Source organism: Rhinatrema bivittatum, chromosome 5 (genome assembly GCF_901001135.1).
Source record: "Rhinatrema bivittatum chromosome 5, aRhiBiv1.1, whole genome shotgun sequence".
In the NCBI taxonomy this organism is placed as follows: Eukaryota; Metazoa; Chordata; class Amphibia; order Gymnophiona; family Rhinatrematidae; genus Rhinatrema; species Rhinatrema bivittatum.
In genome coordinates this window covers 215,453,748-215,475,710 of record NC_042619.1, presented here as the reverse complement: position 1 = coordinate 215,475,710, position 21,963 = coordinate 215,453,748, and the positions used below count along the sequence as shown (strand labels likewise).

At 44.0% G+C, this 21,963-nt stretch overlaps 1 protein-coding gene across 1 annotated transcript in view; it reads left to right on the top strand.

The window, feature by feature from the left end:
• The window catches only part of USP9X (ubiquitin specific peptidase 9 X-linked), a 723,495-nt gene that overhangs the window by 133,335 nt on the left and 568,197 nt on the right, over positions 1-21,963 (top strand).

Genomic DNA, 21,963 nt, shown 5'->3' with positions numbered 1-21,963 from the left:
GACCAATGTCGGGAAGTATTTCTTCACGAAAAGGGTGGTGGATGCATGGAATGCCCTCCCAGAAGGCATTCCATGCATCCACCACCCTTGAATTACATTACCATCCTTGAGGACAAGGATGGTAATGTAATTCAACATGGCATGGGATAAGCATAGAGGATTTCTAACTATTAAATGATGGAGACGAAGTAAACTGTAACCTGTGTTGACTAGGGTAACCTGCACAGAGAGACAGTTAACTTAAGAAAAAAAAAAAGCTTCCTGGGCGGACCACTTAGGTCTTTTTCTACTGACATTTATTATGGTACTATGTTGCAAAGAAGTCTTTGGGAAGCAGGTTAAAGGCCTGTGGATGTGGGCGCCTTATGTCTATCATGGACCCTGTTTTTCTGCTATTGCCGCCTAGATCCGGAGCACAACAATTAAATTTCTTCAGTCCCAGGGATTCATCATCTCCAAAGTCCTGTTTAATCCCATCCCAGAGGATTCACTTCATAGGAGCCTGGATGAACTCTCTTCAGGAGAGAGCCATCCTGCCAGTCCAGAGGGAAGAGGGCTGGGGCTTTGGGCCTTGTGAGGTCAGTTGTGCATCAGGGCTATAAGGCAGCAAGGCCAGTCCTTGTCCTGTAGGGCTATATGATGGCAGCAGTACATGTAGTTCCTCTGACTTGCCTTCAAATGCGAAATCTTCAGTGGGCCCTCCAGGATCATTGGAATCGATTTCAACTATTCTCTACTAAGATATTTGTGATTCCTATGATAGGGATCTTTCTGCAGTGGTGGATAAACTCAGAACTGCGGGCCATCCGATATGTGTTGAAAGCTTTCTCCCGTCTACTCTGAGAAGAGAGTCTTGATCCAGGTGGACAGTCAGGTGGCCATATTTTCTATAAAAAGCAAGGAGGCACAGACTAATGCCTTCTGCAGAGAACCTTACGGTCTCTGGTCTAGGGCGTCAGTAGTGCTCTTACCTCCAGGTGACGTTGGGTGTTAGAAATACGCTGGCAGACCAGCTGCTCACAGTCCTGCAACCTCTCAAGTTGTCCTTAAATTGAAGTCATAGATTACCTGTTGCTCTCAGGGCCAGTGTCTCCAAATGGGTTTGTTTTGCGCGTAGCTTGACAAGAATAAGCCTCATTTGTAAGTCAGGATATGTTGGGAGCGATCTCAGTCTCTTGTATTTAGTGCTAATGCCCTTCTTAATAGTTGCATTGTACAAAGAGTGCCTTTGAAATTCTTAATCAGGCTGGTGACATCCAATATAATTGGGACTATTTTGGGAACAAGGTCAGGAAAACAGTAACCAGATCAAGGAGCAATATACTGCCATTCAATCCCTGTTGACGGGAGCCAAGGAATCATCTTCCTCTAGGCTTTTTTAAATAATACTTCAAGTGACACCTCTTCTGCCAATTTCAGCATTGCTGTGCACAACCTGCACAACCTCAACAGCTTCCAGCACACAGATATCTGCAGGAAATGTACCAGCCAGAGATGTCACAACAGACCCATCTTAAACCTGGGTGTATAGCTTTTTGATGAGGCTCAACCCTCAGACTATGACCTCTCTGGTAGGGGGAAGTATACATTTGTTCCTGGAAGAAAATCACCAAGGACTTGTTAGGTCCTCAAAATTGTGGAATCTAGTTACTGTTTGTGTTTCTCCTGTCCTCCAGTGCTGCATCAATGTCAGGCTTTTAGTCTGGATCCGACTCGCTCGACCCAGGCCCATCTCGAGATGAAGTCTTTTTTTTTCAGCTAGCCACAATGGAACCTGTGGCAAGAGGTTCTACTGTTATTTCCTTATTCCCAAGAAATCGAGAGAGATTGAGAACTATCCTTGATTTATGAAGGCTGAGCAAGAACCTGTTATGGGAGAAGTTCAAAATGAGCTCTCTCCACACCATCCCGCTTTCCATTCAGATATGTGCCCTGGATCTGAAAAATGCATATGCTGACATACCTATCTATCAATTCCATTAGAAATATTTCAGATTTGTGATAAATTCTCCTCATAATTAGTACAAGGCCCTTTATGATCTGGTTCTGATCACAGACTCTGTCAAGCTCAAGTAAGAGCCATGGCTTCCTCGGTGGCTCACCAAAGAGCTGTGTCCATTGAAGATATCTGCAAAGCTGCAACTTGGTTATCTGTTCACACCTTCATGTCCCATTACTGTCTAGACAGTCTCTACAGAAGCGACAATAACTTTGCGCAAACAGTTGTGCACTGCTTGATCTCTGTAATCCACTCTCCATGGGGGTTCAGGATTGCTTTTTCAGTAAGTGCTCTGGAATGCCATCCTCAGCTTGACTCCCCACCTGTCCTTGCTAATTCAGCCCTACTTGTCAATGGAAAAAGCAAGTTTGCCTACTGTAAATGGGGCTCTCTGTAGGCAGCAGGATGAATTGGCTATGCTTAATGCCTGTCTGCTTCCCTGGAGAATTGACTAACTTAGACCTTAAGTACTATAATCGACTGAGGGGCTCTTGAGCTAGCATGGATGGGGGGAACTCCCACACATGCTCAATAGTTTGAGCTAAAGAGATGGGTCTGTTGAGCGACATTGGATGACATCACCCCCATGTCATTGTTACACGTTCTATGTAAACTATACGATGTGCATACAGTTATCGGTATATAAAAACACTTAAAAAAAAAATTCATTCTGCTGTCTATGGAGAGCCCTATTTATGGTAGGCATACTAGCCATTTTCATTGTGCTGATGTTACTGTATTGTCTTCTGGAAATGCTTACTGCTTGATATATTATGGGACCTCAACATGTTACTTTGAGTAAAAGCAGTTTTGGGTGGTTATAAATGTTTTATATCCAAAGATATTACAGGCAGCACGGTCAGGTATTAGAAGAGTCTCTCTTTGCAGAGAGAGGATAGAGGGAAGGTGGGAGAGAAGAGAAGGGAATGAGGCAAGCCTGGAAACTGAACATAAGAAATTGCCATGCTGGGTCAGACCAAGGGTCCATCAAGCCCAGCATCCTGTTTCCAACAGAGGCCAAACCAGACCACAAGAACCTGGCAGTTACCAAAACACTAAGAAGATCCCAAGCTACTGATGCAGTTAATAGCAGTGGCCTATTCCCTAAGTCAACTTGATTAATAGCTGTTAATGGACTTCTCCTCCAAGAACTTATCCAAACCTTTTTTGAACCCAGCTACATTAACTGCACTAACCACATCCTCTGGCAACAAATTCCAGAGCTTAATTGTGCATTGAGTGACAAAGAATTTTCTCTGATTAGTCTTAAATGTGCTATTTGCTAACTTCATGGAGTGCCCCCTAGTCCTTCTATTATCCGAAAGTGTAAATAACCGATTCACATTTACTCGTTCAAGACCTCTCATGATTTTAAAGACCTCTATCATATCCCCCCTCAGCCGTCTCTTCTCCAAGCTGAACAGCCCTAACCTCTTCAGCCTTTCCTCATAGGGGAGCTTTTCCATCCCCTTTATCATTTTGGTTGCCCTTCTCTGTACCTTTTCCATCGCAACTATATCTTTTTTGAGATGCGGTGACCAGAATTGTACACAGTATTCAAGGTGCGGTCTCACCATGGAGCGATACAGAGGCATTATGACATTTTCCATTTTATTAACCATTCCCTTCCTAATAATTCCTAACATTGTTTGCTTTTTTGACTGCTGCAGCACACTGGGCCGACGATTTCAAAGTATTATCTCCTATGATGACTAGATCTTTTCCCTGTGTGGTAGCTCCTAATATGGAACATAACATCATGTAACTACAGCAAGGGTTATTTTTTCCTATATGCACCACCTTGCACTAGTCCACATTAAATTTCATCTGCCATTTGGATGCCCATTCTTCCAGTCTTGCAAGGTCCTCCTGTAATGTATCACAATCCTCTTGTGATTTAACTACTCTGAATAATTTTGTATCATCCGCAAATTTGATAACCTAACTCGTTGTATTCCTTTCCTGATCAATTATAAATATATTGAAAAGCACCAGTCCAAGTACAGATCCCTGAGGCACTCCACTGTCCAACCATCAAGAAAACATAAGCATCCCTCGTTCCATGCTTCCTAAGAACAAGGTAAAATAGACTCCCAAGATGTATCTATCGATCATGTCACAGGTGCCCATCATGTGATTTGCACCAATTACAATAGGGTGTCCAAAACAGAATGAAAGCGTTGCAAGCTGTGATGCTTTTCTGCTGTTAGTTTATTCATAGTACAGACATTATGAAGTCTAATTAAAACACTTGCCATCGTTGGGATGGAGGCCTGCTTCCAATCTTTGGCAATCTCGAGCCTAGCTGCTATGCACGCCTGTGTAATAGAGTGTAAGTTAGATTGCCAGATCTTGAATTATTTAAAAGCGCAAACTCCATCTGTACATGCTCTGGATTGGATAATATATTGGAGAGCGTGTCTTTGATCTGTTTCCACAAGGAGGATATACACTCTCCTGTCCACCATATATGTGCAAAGGTACCTAAGGTTTTACAACTCCTCCAACAACACATCCCCTCGAACTTGGGTGACATTTTCTATCGGGAGATAAATACCATCTTAAAGCAGCTTATAGCTATTTTTAACCAACAAGGATGAGAGAGAGGATTTACCTATCTGTTCGTAAACATTCAGCCACTCGTCAGAGGAGATCTCTCTAGAAAGGTCCCTACTCCCAAGCACGAATGTGAGTTGGAATAATCTTAAATCTCACATTCGACAATTTATAAACTTTTGAGATAAGCCCCTTAAAATTAAGAGGGGCAGAGCAGAAGCTCTCAAACAGAGATTTGCCACATTCAAACTATCTCCTATTTTATTGCTCTTACAGAAATGATACCTGTTGGTATGCTAAGAACTCTGAGGTAGGCAATTGATGTGTCAAGTATAAAGATTCAAAGAATAGTATATGATCGCCCTCCCAAATATGCTCAAAGCGGTCAATACCTCGATTTCCATACTGCAAAGGAGTGTGCAGAATTGCTAGGTGGAAAGTTGCTGTTATGGAAAAGATGAATAAGGTGGTAGCATGGTTTGAGACCCACTAGTTTCGCCTTCCACTTCTCCCATAGTCTCAAGGTATGTCAACTGGTTGGAAGCATTTGAGGACAAGCCCTCCATGTCTTTCTAGCTTGCCATGGGGTGGCAGCTAGAGGCATCTCAGGCATTTGTGATTGCTCTATTATTGCCCAATGTTTAGCATCTTCTACATGATGCCATAAAATCAAAGGTCTCAACTGGGCAGCTACAAAGTACCATAAGAGGTTGGGGGATCCCCAAGCCACCCTCTATCTTAGTTTGATACAGGATAAGTCTACTGGCCCTGGGAGGCTGCCTTTTCCAAATAAAGCTGAAAACCATTTTTGCCAACTCTTCAGTATATTATTAGTGATGGCAATAGGCAGAGATTGGAACAAATAGAGCAACCAGGGCAGAAAATTCTTCTTAATCGTCACAGTGCGACCCAACCAGGAAAGGGTTAGATTGCACCATTTCTCCAGGTCTTCTGAGCTTTATATATAATAAGAGTGAATAATTCAATGCAAAAAGGTCTTTTGGATGGGCCGAGAGATAGATCCCCAAATATTTAATCTTCCTATTAGACCAATGAAATGGACGTGCTCCCTTTAGCATTTGAACTGTCTGGTTTGCATGTGATATTAAGGATTTCAGATATCTCCCAATTCACCTTAAACTCTGAAACTTGGCAAAAAGTACGTTAATCTTGTTCAATTGCCAAGAAGGAATCATGTGGGTTCGTAATTGTAAACATTGTCGTCGGCAAAGAGGGAGAGTTTAAATGAACTGTGACTTAAAGTAAAACCAATTATACCGGGGTTACGAATAGAAATGGCCAGTGGTTCCAAAAACAGGGCAAACAAAAATAGGGGAAAGGGGCAACCCTCTCTGGTCCCTTTTCCCGCCAGAAAATAATCTGAATAATCCCCCATTAATTTTGATACACGCTCTGGGTAGCTCATATAGCTTAGCTAACCATGTCAAAAATAAAAACGAATCCCTTCTTCACCAGCACGCCGAACAAGAAAGGCCAGTGGACCATATTGAAGGCTTTTTCGGCATTGATGGATAGGAAGATGGATTCTTCGCTATTCCTATGAGCTCACCACATAAGATCAACTAGTTTGTGGACATTTCCCCTCTAGTCTCCCTGGGATAAATCCTGCTTGATCTTGATAAGGGTTGCAATAAACTTGATCTTGATAAGGGTTGCAATAAACTAGTTTACACGACCTCCTAAAATTTTTGCCAATATTTTGAGGTCAATCTTTATCGATGAAATAGGTCTATATGACCCACAGAATGCAGGTCTCTACCCGGCTTCAGTAATACTTTTATTCCAGCAATATTGGAATTGTGAGATAGTGACCCCATATTCCTCAGATAGTTGAATACCTTTTGTAGACATGTTACAATATACAGGCCAAATTGTTTATAAAATGTAGCTGTAAGACCATCTGGACCTGATGATTTACCCACCTTAAGCATTTTGATATTTAAAATTTATACAGTTGTGATTTCCTCATCCAGCTCTTCCCTCACGCCATCAGATAAAGTAGGTAGTGGGACCCTCCTCAAGATTTATTTATTTATTTAACATTTTTATATACCGGAATTCATGTAGCAAAGTTACATATCAATTCGGTTTACATTATAACATTAAACAGGCATGACCAAAAGCAGTGCAATTACATCGAACAGGAGATTAAACTTGGGTCAAGTAAACTGGGGGTTAAATAAATAACAAACAAATAAAAAAGAATATATTAAATAGAGAATACATTAAAGAATGAGTGGGGTTTTAGAGAGGACCTGGCTAGATATGAAGTAGTCACTGTACAAGCTGAATACAGCATATAGGATACATCCCCAATTCCCCCCTCCCTCCCCAATCCCCACCTAGGTGGGGGAGCTCAATTTGGACTGTAACAGAAATCCCCAGAAAAAATGACCTATTCTTATTCACTCCCCAAGTACACTCCTACCCCATGTAGATGGTGCCTTGACTCCACTCCCCCCCCCCCCAAATCTCCAAAAACCTCCAAACTCATAGTCTAACCACAAGTTACATACAAGAAATATATTCCACAAATGGTTTCCAAGCTGCTCGAAAAGAGGCCACTCTCCCGTATTTAGCCGCTGTTAAAGAAGCCAGGCGATAATATAAATGTAATTTATCTACGATCTCCGATATCCTCGGTACCTGGTCGGTTTTCCACCGAACTGCTATCAGTGTGCGAGCGGCTATAAAGGTATGAGAACAAAAACGCTGCTGAGTTTTAGAAAGGGCATCTGGGAACACATGCAGCAAGGCCATCATGACGTCCGCCTGAAGAGGCACCTGGAGCAGGTCACTTAGCCAGGCAAATAAAAGATCCCAAAAACTTTGAATTGTTGGACAGTCCCACCATATATGGAAATATGTGCCTCTATTTCCACATTTGCGCCAGCAGGTATCTGCAGCACTCGGATATATCTTGTGGACTTTATCTGGGGTGAGATACCATCTGTATATCATTTTATAACAATTTTCACGTAATCCTGCGGAGATGGAACACTTCCTAGCAAAGTATAATATGGCCTCCCAAAATTGCGGTTGTAATTGTTCCCCCAGATCCAAAGCCCACTGTTTCTCAAATGTGCTAACTGCCTGACTAGCTGACGAAAGTGCTTGATATATTTTAGAGATGGGACCTTTTAGTCGATCACTATTTTGCACCAATGACTCAAACAGCGAGCGACTGGGTCGTAATTCTTTGGCACGGCGTAAGGACTGAATGAAATGATCTACTTGAGCATACGCCAAGAAATCTTTTGACCGAAAGGGAGAAATGTCCATTAGGCCCTGCATGGATAAGAGCGACCCCTGGGACATCAGTTGGCCTACCGTAGTGAGACCCGCATTCCTCCAAGCCGCCACCTGGGTGATGTATCTGTTATTAAGAAGCGAGGTTTGATAAAAGTATTTGTAGTCCCCAACTACTTGCCGCCTACTCTGCCTCCAAATGTTCAGGGTCACCTGTAAGGACCAAGTGATGTCCCCCACAGACCGCCATGAGCCTCTGGGTTGCCAGAATATGGCCCTCAAAGCCATAGGACCCAGCAGAGCTTGTTCAATCGCCACCCATTGCTTGACATCCAGATTACGGTGTATATCCAGTACCGCCCGTAATTGAGCTGCCCTATAGTACCGTAGAAGATTAGGGACCCCCAAGCCCCCCTGTGACCTAGGACTATATAAAACCTGACACGCTATTCGAGGCGGGCGTCTACGCCAAATAAAATCAAATATCCATTTTTGCCAGCGTCGAATCAGAGGCGTAGAGATCCCCACTGGAAGGACAGAAAACAAATAAAGAAATTTGGGCAATATTGTCATTTTGGTGATGGCTATTCTTCCCAACCAGGAGAATGTACGCCTGTTCCATCGGTTCATATCTGTCGTTAAGGTATCTAGTAACGGTGTATAATTTAAATGAAACAGATCTGTGAGCCTAGCTGTTAAGTACACCCCCAGATACTTTATATGAGCTTTTGCCCATTTATACGGAAACTGACTGCGGATAGTCTGCTGTTCTTCTGGACTCAAGGTCACATTGAGGAGCTCAGACTTTGAGAAGTTCACTTTTAGGCCCGCAACTTTGCCGAATTCTTGGAGTTCCCGGGTAACCCCCTCCAGGGATGATACGGGGTTAGTTAAAGTTAATAGAATATCATCCGCGAACAAAGATGCCTTGTATTCTTCCGGCCCCAGGCGGACTCCTTGGATATCCCTAGCGCCTCGGATTCGGGTAACTAAGGGCTCAAGATACAATGCAAAGAGCAACGGAGACAGAGGGCACCCCTGTCTGGTACCCCTTCTGATAGGGAAGGCCGCACCGTACCCGCCATTCACTTTAACCCATGCCGCGGGATTGCTATATAACTGATGTAACCATTGCAGAAAGAAAGGCCCAAAGTCCATATGTTGTAGGGTGGAAAAAAGGAAGGGCCAATGCACTAAGTCGAAGGCTTTTTCAGCGTCTAAGGACAAAAGTTATTGATTCCTTGTTATATGTAACTGCTTTTCTGCACTATTGTTCAAATTGTAAAGTTTTATTATAACTGCACCCCTGTTTCTTGTGAACCAGCATGATGGGACTACTGTCTTGAATGTTGGTATATAAAAAACTTAAATAAATAAAATAAATAAATAAAAAGTACCGCAGGGATTTGAGTTTTCTTGGCCCACCAAATGAGATCAATAACTTTCCTGAGGTTGTCTGCCGCCATGCGCTGTGGTATAAATCCTACTTGATCGGTGTGCACTAACTGTGCTAGAAACCTATTGAGTCGCTGAGCCAGGATGCGTGCCAATATTTTAAGATCCAAATTAATTAATGATATTGGTCTATAAGAGCCACATTGAGTCGGGTCTCGCCCAGGTTTTGGAATAACAGTAATACCAGCTGTGTTGTTATGGGGTCCTATGCCTGTTCCCTCCCGGAGGTTATTAAAATACCGGGCTAAAGGTTCTACCACCGAGGATGCACATTTTTTGTAGTATACCCCAGAAAGCCCGTCCAACCCAGGGGCTTTACCCGATTTCAGAGATTGGATCACCGACTCAATTTCGGTAGGCTGAATAGGTGCGTCCAGGCTCAGTTGCTGCTCCAATGTCAATCTTGGCAACTCTAACTCGTGCAAATAGGCATTTATATCCGTTGACTGAATGGAACCCTCAGACTGATACAGGCTCTGAAAGAACTCAGTAAAAGTATTACGGATTCCCTCCGAGGCGGTAAGAATCCCTCCTGTTGAGTTTTTGATTTTAGGAATGTTATTTTGAGCGACCTTCGCCCGAAGTTGGCATGCTAAATAGCGGCCTGCCTTGTTTCCACCTTCAAAGTATTTTTGTCGTAAAGAATCCAAAGCGTAAAGGATCCGCTTATTATCTAACTGAGCTAGTTCATCTTTAAGAGCCAGCATCTTCTGATAGCAGTGCTTAGAATGCGTTTTCATATGGACCTGGGATAGAGCTGAGATTTGGTTAAGCAAATCTAGGCGCGCCCCCTGTTCCTGGCGTTTGCATGCAGTTGCCCTGGCGATCAGAATCCCTCTGGCCACCGCTTTGGAGCATTCCCATATAGTAACAGGTGATACCTCCCCACTAGAATTTAAATGAAAATATTCCTGCATCTGATCATTTAGCCTCTGAGCAAAAACTGTGTCCTGCAGTAGGGATTCATTTAACATCCAAAACAGACTACCCAGATCTCCATCCGCTAAGTCCAGGTCCAACGTGATGGGGGCATGATCTGACCAAGTAATGGCCTCTATCTCTGAGCTCCCAACCTGATTCCCCAGTAACTTATCAATCAAAAAATAGTCTATCCGTGAGTAACTATCGTGAGGTGCAGAATAAAAAGTGTATGATCGAGACCTGGGGTATCGGCTCCACCAAATATCTACTAGATTCCAATCTGTGATAAAATTTCGCACTGCCCTTCTACTAGACCCCAGAGTCTGGGAATGTGATTTAGAGGAATCCAGCTCAGGCCGAATTGAGATATTAAGGTCGCCTCCCAAAATAATTGGTCCGGTTGCATGCTCGGCCAAGGCTCTGTGGAGGTCTTTCCAAAAGGGCCCAGCATCCTTAGTAGGGGCATACACCGACACGAGTGTAAGTTTCGTCGAACCCATTTGGATATTTAAAATAAGGTATCTCCCTTGAGGGTCAGCAGCGTGTGACAGATGCTCGAATACCAGGTGTTTTGAAATCAAGATGCCTGTTCCTGTGTATTTAGCATCTGATCCCCGAGCTGCCAAAAATGAGTGTGGGAATTCTTTAAACTGCAGCAGTCGCTCATGTTTACGCTTCAAATGGGTTTCTTGAATGAATGCAACGTCTGCCTTATGATGTAATAACTCGCTGCGGAGGAGAAAACGCTTTCTGGGAGTATTTAAGCCTTTGACATTAATTGAAATCACTCTAACCATTATCAAGCAGAAAAACAGCTGTCGCTGTGAGTGCTTGTGGAGTGTCGTGGAGTAGATCAAATATGCCTTGGGTTTTGTTTGGGTAACAGTAATACATCATCACATCAATTTGGTGTACAAAGATGAATCGGGACCTGTCAATGATAAAAAAAACTAGACAGATTTTGGAGCTCCCCCACCCCCCACGCCTTCACCAAAAAGGATTCGCTCATCAGTTTCAGCGAATCTAACCCCTGGGGGGGGCCCCTCAAGCACACCGCTGGCTACACTCAACTCCATCCCCTCCCCTCCTCCCCCACCCTCACTGACCCAGTCATAGCAAAAGAAAACGCAACATGTTCCAGTCTAAAACATATCTACCAACACACTAAGAAAATAACCGAAGTCATCAGTACTAAACATCCTATTATGAAGAAACCTGGAAAAAGTAGACTAAATATGAAGTCCATTTTGCAGTATAGTCTCATTCAAGCTGTAGTCCATGAGTAGAACAAGGACTCGCTCCTTCAGCCCTTCTCGGGAATAAGGTGTCTGGGACCCGCTGCTTGTCTGCGCAGTCGTCCACGTCCTGGACCTTGTCGTCTCCACCGCAGGTTTGCATCGGAGGGCATCTGGGCCTCAGGACGAGAAGTAGTAGCAAAATCAAAGCGGATGCCAGCTTGTGTAAAGCAGTCGGCAGCTTCTGCTAAGGTTTTGACCTTGTAGGAGATGCCTTGATGTTGGAAAATCAGCGCAAAGGGAAAAGCCCATCTGTAGCGGATTTCTTCTCGGCGGAGTACAGACGTCGCCTCTCGTAGTAAGAACCTCTTTTGCAATGTAGCTGGCGCCAGATCGTTATAGATGGTAATATTCTGATTATTCCACTTCCAGTGCGGATGGGCTCGCGCCAATTTCACAATCTGCTCTTTTTGTTGAAAGTGGAGAAATTTAATGATAATGTCCCTAGGCTGATTGTTTCGCTTGGGCCCCAACGCTCGATGTGCTCTTTCCAAGTCCACTCGTGGAAGACCGCCGGGCTCCTCTGTTGGGTTGCCGAAACTATTCCAAAGATCTTGGCACACATTAATCGCCGTCTGCATACTATCAGCATATCGCTCTTCTTCCGGTACTCCTCGAATGCGAATGTTGGACCTCCGAGAGCGATTTTCCAGATCTTCTACCTTATCGCCCATCGCTTCGAGTTCTGCAGCGAGTTGCTTTGTTTGTGTGGCCATAGCCTCCAACTGCTCGCTATGGCCATCCGCCCTTCCATCCAGGTCGTCCACCCGCACACCCAGCGAAGCGATGTCTTCTTTCATATTTTCCATGCTTGCTAAGATTTCTGCTTTATGATTTCGCATTTCCGACCTCAATTCAATAAACCAGCCTCGCATCTCGTCTCTGGTAGGAAAGTTAAGGGAGGTACCCTCCGAGGGGTTCTCCAAGGTCTCCGTACTCCTCCCCATTACCTCCTCCCCATCATTGCCAAGTCCTTGAATTGTGGTTGGAGCTATCAGATTTGCAATCACAGGTTCGTCTGCTGCTTTGCTAAATGCAAATTGCTTTAAGTCTGCTGCTTTCCTACGGACCGCCATTGCGCCCCCTAATTACTTGAGGGAAATTTTATGGAGGCACGGGAGACTGATGACAGCTTTTAGTAGAAATGTCGCTCAGAAGAATTTCACTGGAAGTTGCTTGATAGGAAAATTTCCGTGGATCCGGTGGGGCAAGTTGAGAGAACAAATTGATAAGGGGACATAATCAGTCTTGCGATTGCTGTCGCGCAGCTGCGGCCATCAGGGCCCCCCCCCACAGAATGTCGCTTAAAGATGCATAGGAACGCTAAGCTGTCTGGCCTGACCCTCCGACTTTTCCAACCGCCTGAGCTGGAAGACACAAATGGTAACTGAAGCCGCGTCTATCCCCCTCTGCCGCTTGTTTGTCAGGCTGTAAGGTAAACCGGGAGATGAATGATCCCAGGAGTAGGCAGAGGTGCGCTCTTGTTTCTCCTGAGTAGCAGCTCAAAGGCGAGGGGTCCTAGCACAACAGAAGCTTGTTCCAATGGTAAAGCTGCTTCTAGAAACCAAACGCCCGACCTGAATCCCAACTCTCACCCAGAGGTTTTCAATAAAGATGGCTATTCAAGGATAAGGCACAGTCTGGTCTATGGGTGGGTGTCGCTAATGCTTCCGGACTTGATTGCTCGCTAATTTGTAGCTCACCGCAATGGAGTCTGCACAGGGAACCTCTAAAGCTCCGACCAAGGGCTCCCTTTTCCCCTAAACAAGTCAGCAGCTCGATTACCTGGACGGGCTGCCCCTGGTCTATGACCACGTGGCGGTTCGGGTTAAGCAAATGGCTGCCCCAATATGCTGCCAGCGCCAAAACTGTTCTGGTTGCTGCAATTGCGCCGCAGCTCTCCACACCCCGCAGCTATTCCGGTGCAAGCTGGCCGCCGCCTCCTCAGGCCGATTGAGCTCTACTGCGGGGATAGTTATTTTTATTTATTCGTTTTTTTGTAAAAGTTTAGCGATCGTGTTCCTGTCTCCGGTAGTCGTCAGTCAGACGCTCTGCTGGCTCAGCGGGGGGAGGTGCCAACACGAGCGGCAATGTAAAACTGCTCCCCACTGGACCGATGCCCACGCTGAGACTCTGGAGCTCCTGTTGTCTCTTACCCCCTGCCGCGATAAGCGAAGAGAGCCGGGGCTAACTGTTAGCCACTTACTGATCTTAGATGGAGGGAGGGGGGATGGGCCCAACACACTCTCCCGGCGCCCGGCCACTTGAGTCCCTCGCTGAGCTGCTCAAAGTGAGAGTCCTTGCGGGGCACTCCGTCTACTGCCCTCGACCTCCCCTCTGTTTATTTCCCCCACTTCACAATATAGATTAGGTGGGGGGGAGCATTTTCAAGGATGAGCTGCAAAGTCCTCCATTTCCCACCCCTGTTTAGCTTATTCAAGATGGCGGGCGCAACAGCCGGCGGTCCCGATTACTTTTGCTGCCCCAAGATACCTCGTTCTCCACTGCACAAGCCCACTTCGGGCAGATTACTCGGCCCTTGCCCTTCAGCTTCAATTTCGCCGGTGGTCCCCAGCGCGGGCAAGGATTTTGCGGGGTACTGGGGCAAAATGAGGCACTGGCAACCCGGAGCTCCAGAATTAAGCCGCCATCACCGAGCGCGGCAAACAGCGCCCCCCGTTTTGAGTCTCTTTTTAAACGCGATAGGGCAAGGTTCTTTCCGTAGCAATGGTGGTAGAGAGTTCCATAGCGCGGGGCCTGCTGTGGAAAGAGTACGTTTATTTAATGAGGTTTTAATGGTTGGGGCGAGGAGCGTATCCCTATAGGCTGTTCTCACCGGTCTGGTGGGTAAATGTTGCTGGAGAGGGATATTGAGTTCCAGTGGAATGAGCTTGTGAATATTTATGTGTATGATTGTTAGTACTTTGTAGGAGATTCTAAACTTGATTGGGAGCCAGTGTAGGTTTTTCAAAATGGGGGTAATATGATTTATTTTGTTAGATTTAGTCAGAATCCTGGCTGAAGCGTTTTGAAGCATTTGTAATGGTTTTATGGTGCTGGTTGGGAGGCCGAGTAGGAGGGAGTTACAATAATCAATTTTTGAAAAGATGATTGCTTGGAGAACTGCCCGGTAGTCTTGGAAATGGAGGAGCGGTCTAAGTCGTTTCAGGACTTGCAATTTATAGAAGCCGTCCTTAGTGGTATTATTAATGAATCTCTTAAGGTTTAGTTGACTGTCCATGATGACTCTGAGGTTTCTAACTTGCAAGGAGAATGATAGTTGACCAGTAGGGGGTATGTTAGCTGTTGCATGGTTACCATCCTGTGTGACAAGGAGTAGCTCAGTTTTCTTGGAATTAAGGATCAAATTAAGGCTCATGAGTAGGTTGTTGATGTCTTGGAGGCAGATGTGCCAGAATTCTAGTGTTTTTTGTAGTGATTCCGTAACCGGGATGAATATTTGTACGTCATCTGCGTAGATACAGTGTGTGAGTTTTAGTTTGGAGAGAAGCTGGCAAAGCGGTAATAAATAAATGTTGAAGAGGGTGGGGGATAGGGAGGAACCTTGAGGGACTCCCCAAGATGAGTGAACTGGGTGTGATTCGTCATTGTTGACTCTGACCTTATAGAATCTGTTATGTAGGAAAGATTTGAACCAGTTGAGAGCCGTGCTTTTGATGCCTATGTCAGATAGCCGATCCAGGAGATAACTCTCCTGGATCGGCTCTCTATCAAGCTCTGAGTAATATTAGACTGTGGTGCATAGAGGTTAGTATAAAATTGAAGAAATCTTTTGAAAATATCCAAATTATTTGTGGGGAGGCCATCCCCTTCATCTTTAATTTTGGTGATTGTATTCTGGTAAAGGGTTCTCTTCAATTTGTTCGCTAGATTTTTCCCTGCCTTATTACCCCCTTTAAAATATTCTTGTTTCGCTAGTTCCGTCATATGAATCATCTTTGCTGATTCCAACTGCATGAGGTCTTCTCTGGCCCTGGGTAGCTGTAATGTTTTTTGTGAACCTGTAGCTTGATGCTTACGAGAGAGGGTCGAGATTACCTCATGCAGAGCCTGGGATTCCTGAATGCTTCATTCTTTTAATAAACATAGCTCTAAATATCAGGAGGCCACGTACATACACTTTTAGACAATCCCACACTAAAGGAGGGGAGATTTCTCCTATATCATTCCTGGCTAGGATATCCGTAATAGTAGCTGAAAAGGAGTCGTCAAACCCTGTATCAGACAGCATGGAATTATTGAAGCGCCGAAAGCGAACCCCTTTATCATATTGTTCAAAAGTAATGTCTAACCATACTGTCGTACGGTCAATCCATGCCACTGGGGATATGGCAGGGTTGGTGATATTATTAAAGATGGCTTTATCTGAGAGAAATAATCTATTCTCGAATGAGAAGTATGTGAGGGGAATAAAATGTGTAGGATCGAGATGGGTAATGGGCTCTCCATACATCTAATAGTTGTCAGTTCTCCATAAGTTCTTTCAATTTAGCTCTATGGTGAGGGGCAGCTGATACATTTCCCCTGGCAGCGTCGAGCAGAGGCGATCTGGCTAAACTAAAATTGCCCCTATAATTAGTTTACCCTTGCTGTATAAGAGTAATACCTGGTGCAGTGTGTTCAGAAATACACCCTGATCTTTGTTTGGGGCATATATATTAACTAGCGTGTATTCCACACCATCAACCAATATTTGCAGAAAAAGGTATCTACCTAATGTGTCTTGAATACATAATTGACACTCAAACACAAAGTGCAATGAAAAGAATATGCACACCCCTGTGTACTTAGACATTTTAGTGTAACGAGTGAAAACTTGTTTAGTATACATACTAGACTTTAATAGGGATTCGTACCGGCTTTTTAAGTGGGATTCTTGAACAAATATGATATCCGCTTTCAGGTTCCCCATTTCTTTGAAAAATAAATCTCTTAAAAGGAGAGTTTAAACCCTTAACATTAAGGGAAACTATATGAAAAGAGGCCATGGGGAACCTGGAAAGCCTAATTCAGCCCCATTAATGTCATAATCCTAAACTCCTCCATTTCGGATAAAGAAGAGAGGCATACATCAGACACACATGAGGAATGAGCGACATCTTGATCCCCAGCTAAGGGGTATGGAAAGGAGAAAGATAAAAGAAAACCAGGCAACCTATCACAATTAAAATAATCAGAGAAATAACATACAGTTTGCTAGTCAACACCTGTTGTCCATATCGACACAGAATCAAAACACTCGTGATTCACATATAAACATAGTTGAAATGTGTATTTTCCCTTTCCAATAAGTATCCCAAAATCTCTCTCCCCCCCCCCCCCACAGTAATTTAATGTCTGGTAATTTTACCCCCACCCTATTCAGTTTTTGCTCCACAATTGGTCACACTCTAGAACAGCCAGCAGCACAGACGCCAGTGAATGTTTCCTCCTTTCTGCTCATCCTGATTAATTTTCTGATGCACTTTGACTTCTATCTGCTCTCTTTCTACTTCTGTTTCTGGCTGTACTTACCTGGCTTAGGAACCATGAACTGCAAACATGTGTACCTGGATTTCTTCGGAAACAGCTGTCCCATCTACTATGCCATAAATAAATAATAAAAATAAAGAGAATTGTGGTGCAGCTTTTAGCTCATTTATATGTTTGTAATAACCTGTTCCAAATCTCTGAAAACAGAGCAAATTTGTCAACTCTCTGTTTCTCAGCAGAAAGTTAGACACAACCAGAAATTCTTTTGTGCAGGAAACCATGAGAATAGGTAAAAGGAAACAGAAGATAAGTGGCCCAAATACAGAATGACAGACTAATCTGTATATGTGGCAGAGAATCTAAATTATTAGATACCACAAGCTGACACTAGATGTTAGCAAAATATAGTAAAGAGTACAGTACAAGCTCACATGCATGAAAACAGGCACGAAAGCGTGAATTCAGCAGTTGATAAAGAGGCTCAATGTAGCTCAAAAACAAAATGACAATCAAAAAATGATCTGTAGATGCAGCAGAGGTTCTAAGTCATGAGATGATACAGGCAGACACTGGCTGTTGGCATAATATAGAAAATAGTACAGTACAAGCTCAAGTGCAGAAAACATGTACACAGCAGTTAAGTGGCTCAAAAACAGGGCAATCAAAAAGTGATCTGTATAAGTAGCAGAGAGTAAATTGAGATAAAAAAAGATAACACTGAATGTCAGCACAATACAGTACAAACTAGTGTGCACGAAAACGTGCACTCAGCATTTCAGGATTTTGCAGGAAAACTGAAGGGGGTGGGGGGGGGTCAAATTATCAGAAACCGAAGGTCGGCATAAAGTAGTAAAGTCATGGAGTTTCAACCTGCTGCGATAATTGTTACTGATTCTGCCAGCATTTAAATTTCTTGGATTAACAAAAACGTGCACTCAGTGGTTCTGGGAGAAAAAGCAGAGAGACAGAGACCATCAAATCTTGGAAAGGCGTTAATGCACAGGAAGAAAACCTTTTTGAATGGAAAGGAAGTTATTGAACAAGGAATCATTGTATGAGGCTCTAAGGGGATAGGCTCAGGAGCAGCATCAGGAAACCCTTTTTCACGGAAAGGGTGATGAGTGTATGGAATACTCTCCTTGGGTTAGATGTGTGTTTAAGCTGAAAAAGCACATACAGAACTTGACAACCGCTGTATGACCTGTTCAATAGATCCCTGGAAAAGGGTGTAGTGCCTAGTGACGAGAAGAGCGGTGGTGGCCCCACTTCACAAGAGTGGGAGCAGAGAAGAGGATGGAAATGACAGGCCGGTTAGCATCACCTCGGTGGTGGAAAAATTATTGGAGACTCTGAAGGAAAGGATAGTGAACTGTCTACAATCCAGTGGGTTGCTTGATCAGAGGCAGCATGGATCCACCAGGGGAAGGTCCTGTCAGATAAATCTAATTGATTTCTTTGATTGGGTGACTAGAGAACTGGATCAGGGAAGGAGTGCTCAAGTTAATTTACTTGTATTTTAATAAAGCTTTTGATACGATCTCACATAGAAGACTGGTGATAGTGTGGATTACAAACTGGTTGATGGATAGAAGACAACGGGTGATGGTAAATGGAACTTTGGAGAGAATGGTGTTAAGTGGAGTGCTACAGGGATCGGTGTTGGGACTGGTTCTGTTCAACATCTTTGTGAGCGACATTGCGGAAGGGATAGAAGGTAAAGTTTGTCTATTTGCTGATGATACTAAGATCTGTAACAGAGTGGACACGCCAGAAGGAGTAGAGAGAATGAGACTGGATTTAAGGAAGCTGGAAGAGTGGTTTGAGATATGGCAGTTGGGATTCAATGCCAAGAAGTGCAGAGTCATACATCTGGGGTGTGGTAATCCGAAAGAACTGTATGCGTTGGGTGGTGGACTGATGTGCACCGAGCAGGAGAGAGACCTTGGGGTGATAGTGTCTAATGACCTGAAGTCAATGAAGCAATGTGACACGGCGATAGCTAAAGCCATAAGAATGCAAGGCTGCATAGAAGAGAGGAATATCTAGTAAGAAAAGAAGTGATAATCCCTTTCTTCAGGTCCTTGGTGAGGCCTCACTTGGAGTATTGTGTTCAGTTCTGAAGATTGTATCTCAAAGGGGACAGACACAAGGAGGGAGGCTGTCTAGAGAAGGGTGACCAAAATGGTGGGTGGACTCCATCAAATGACTTGAGGAGAGGTTGAAGAACCTGAATATGTATACCCTGGAGAAGAGGAGGAGCAGGGGTGATATGATTTAAACCTTAAGATACTTGAAAGGTTTTAACCATCTATGGTCAACAACAAACCTTTTCCATTTGAAACAATTTAGTAGAACTAGGGGTCACGATTTGAAACTCCAAGGAGGAAGACTTAGAACCTATGTCAGGAAATATTTCTTCACGGAGAGGATGGTGGATGCCTGGAATGTCCTTCCTCAGGAAGTGGTGAAGGGCATGGGATAAACACTGGGGATCCCTAAAGGCTAGAGGATGGGAATGAATGAAAAAGCTTGGGGGTTAACCTGCACAGAACGGCAGTTACTACCCTTGGCGGAAACGTGAGGGTAGCCTGTGAGGAGCGATAGTTACTACCTTGGGAAGCTTGCTGGGCAGACTGGATCGACCATTTTGGTCTTTTTCTGCAGTCATTACTATGTTATCTTTTTAGCCTCCAACATAACATATACGAACAACCTTCAAGAAGACATGGGATAAGCATGGAAGGATCCTTAATTTCAAGAAGGCGAATGCCATAAAAGGAAGCACAACCTAGTAATGTATGTTTAAAATGCCCTATTCATGTTTTAATGATGTATGCTGGGACTGCCAGAATGAATGGCAAAGTGGGTAAAATGAAAAGTTAAGGTCTTAACAAAAAAAGACATCCACCCAAGCTGCAGTGATAAAACTAGCTAGCACAGGGTCCAAGTCAACATTAGTGGCCTTGCCTGGATGAGAAGAGGACCAGTGAAGGTCCCTGAGGGAGATAGGGGATGGTGAATATAGGGCAGAGTTTCAGCCAGTGTCATCGTTTCCTGCCCATGGATGCCATACTTAGTGATATGGTCATGACCACCATGGTTTATTTCTACATGATAGTTGAAAGCCACCTATGGGCCAGTTTTGGCTCACAAATCATAGAAGCCTAGAAATGACGGCAGAAGAAGACCAAATGGCCCATCCAGTCTGCCCAGCAAGCTTTTGCACTTTTTTTTCCTCACATACTTATCTGTTTCTCTTGGCTCTTAGTAACCTTTTTTTATTCTATTTCCCCTTCCACCCCCGCTATTAATGTAGAGAGCAGTGTTGGACCTGCATCTAAGTGAAATAGCTTAATTTAGTTAGGGGTATTAACCACCGCAATAAGCAAGCTACACCCATGCTTATCTGTTTATTCAGACTATGTAATTCAGTCCTTGTTGATTGTTGCCTGAATATAGATCCACCTTTCTTCATTCCCCCCTGCCGTTGAAGCAGAGAGCCATGCTCGCTATGCATTGAAAGTGAAGTATCAGTCTTGCTCCCCTGCCGTTGAAGCAGAGGGCTATGCTGGATATGCGTGAAGTGTCAAAATTTCCTCCCCTGCCGTTGAAGCAGAGAGCTATGCTGGATTTGCATTGAAAGTGAAGTATCGGGTATTTTATTGGTTTGGGCTAGTAACCACCGTAACAAGCAAGCTACTCCCCTGCTATTATGTGGTTGAAAATCCTTTTCCCCCACATTTCCTCTTGCCGTTGAAGCATAGAGCAATGTTGGAGTTGCATTATTGAATAAGGATATTCATCTCCAGGTAGTAGCCAACATTCCCTTAAGCCACCCCCATGCCTCTTGTCTTCATTCACATCCTCTAGACTTTATGGATCCACAGTATTTATCCCACGCCCCTTTGAAATCCTTCACAGTTTTGGTCTTCACCACTTCCTCCAGAAGGGCGTTCCAGGTATCCACCACCCTCTCCGTGAAGAAGTACTTCCTGACATTGGTTCTGAGTCTTCCTCCCTGGAGTTTTAAATCATGACCCCTGGTTCTGCTGATTTTTTTGCAACGGAAAAGGTTTGTCGGTGTCTTTGGATCATTAAAACCTTTCAAGTATCTGAAAGTCTGTATCATATCACCCCCTACTCCTCCTTTCCTCCAGGGTGTACATATTTAGATTCTTTAATCTCTCCTCATAAGTCATTTGATGAAGACCCTCCACCTTTTTGGTCGCCCTTCTCTGGACCGCCTCCATCCTGTCTCTGTCCCTTCGGAGATATGGTCTCCAGAACTGAACACTACTCCAGGTGAGGCCTCACCAAGGACCTGTACAAGGGGATAATCGCTTCCCTTTTCTTACTTGATATTCCTCTCTCTATGCAGCCCAGCATTCTTCTGGCTTTAGCTATCGCCTTGTCATAGTTGCTCACCTTTTAACTAGCAGTTTGTTCTGTGTGGCAGGCTGAAAGTATACTAATATCTAGAAATCCTAGCTGAAATGCAGGCACTGTGATGCCAATGGCAAGCTATACAGGAGATCTAAAAGGCTGAATGTTTAGGAAAAATCTTTGCTAGTATTGATAACTATTTAGATTTTTACAAAGCTTGAGGGGGAGCTGGTGTAAACTACATAGGGGGCTTATAGGGTCATCAACCAAGATGGCAAAATATAAGGAAGGAAAATGTGAAAAATTGTCCTGGGTCCAGAGTGATAATTTGCAAGCAGTCACACTGTGACAAGAGACTGGGATTTAGCCTTAGCAGTAAGTACAAGAATAATTGTGCAGATTGAAATATCTGCTGGTCTTTGTTTTTGTTATGTAATTTGTTACTTTGTGCATTTGGGAGCGATCTTAAATTTAGTTGCATATGTGTTTTGGTGACACATGCTGTCGTTTGTGTGTAAAATAGAGGATGTCTGTGTGACAAGGAAGTAGTGTGTGTTTGAGAAATGAAACATGTATGCATATCCTTGTCAA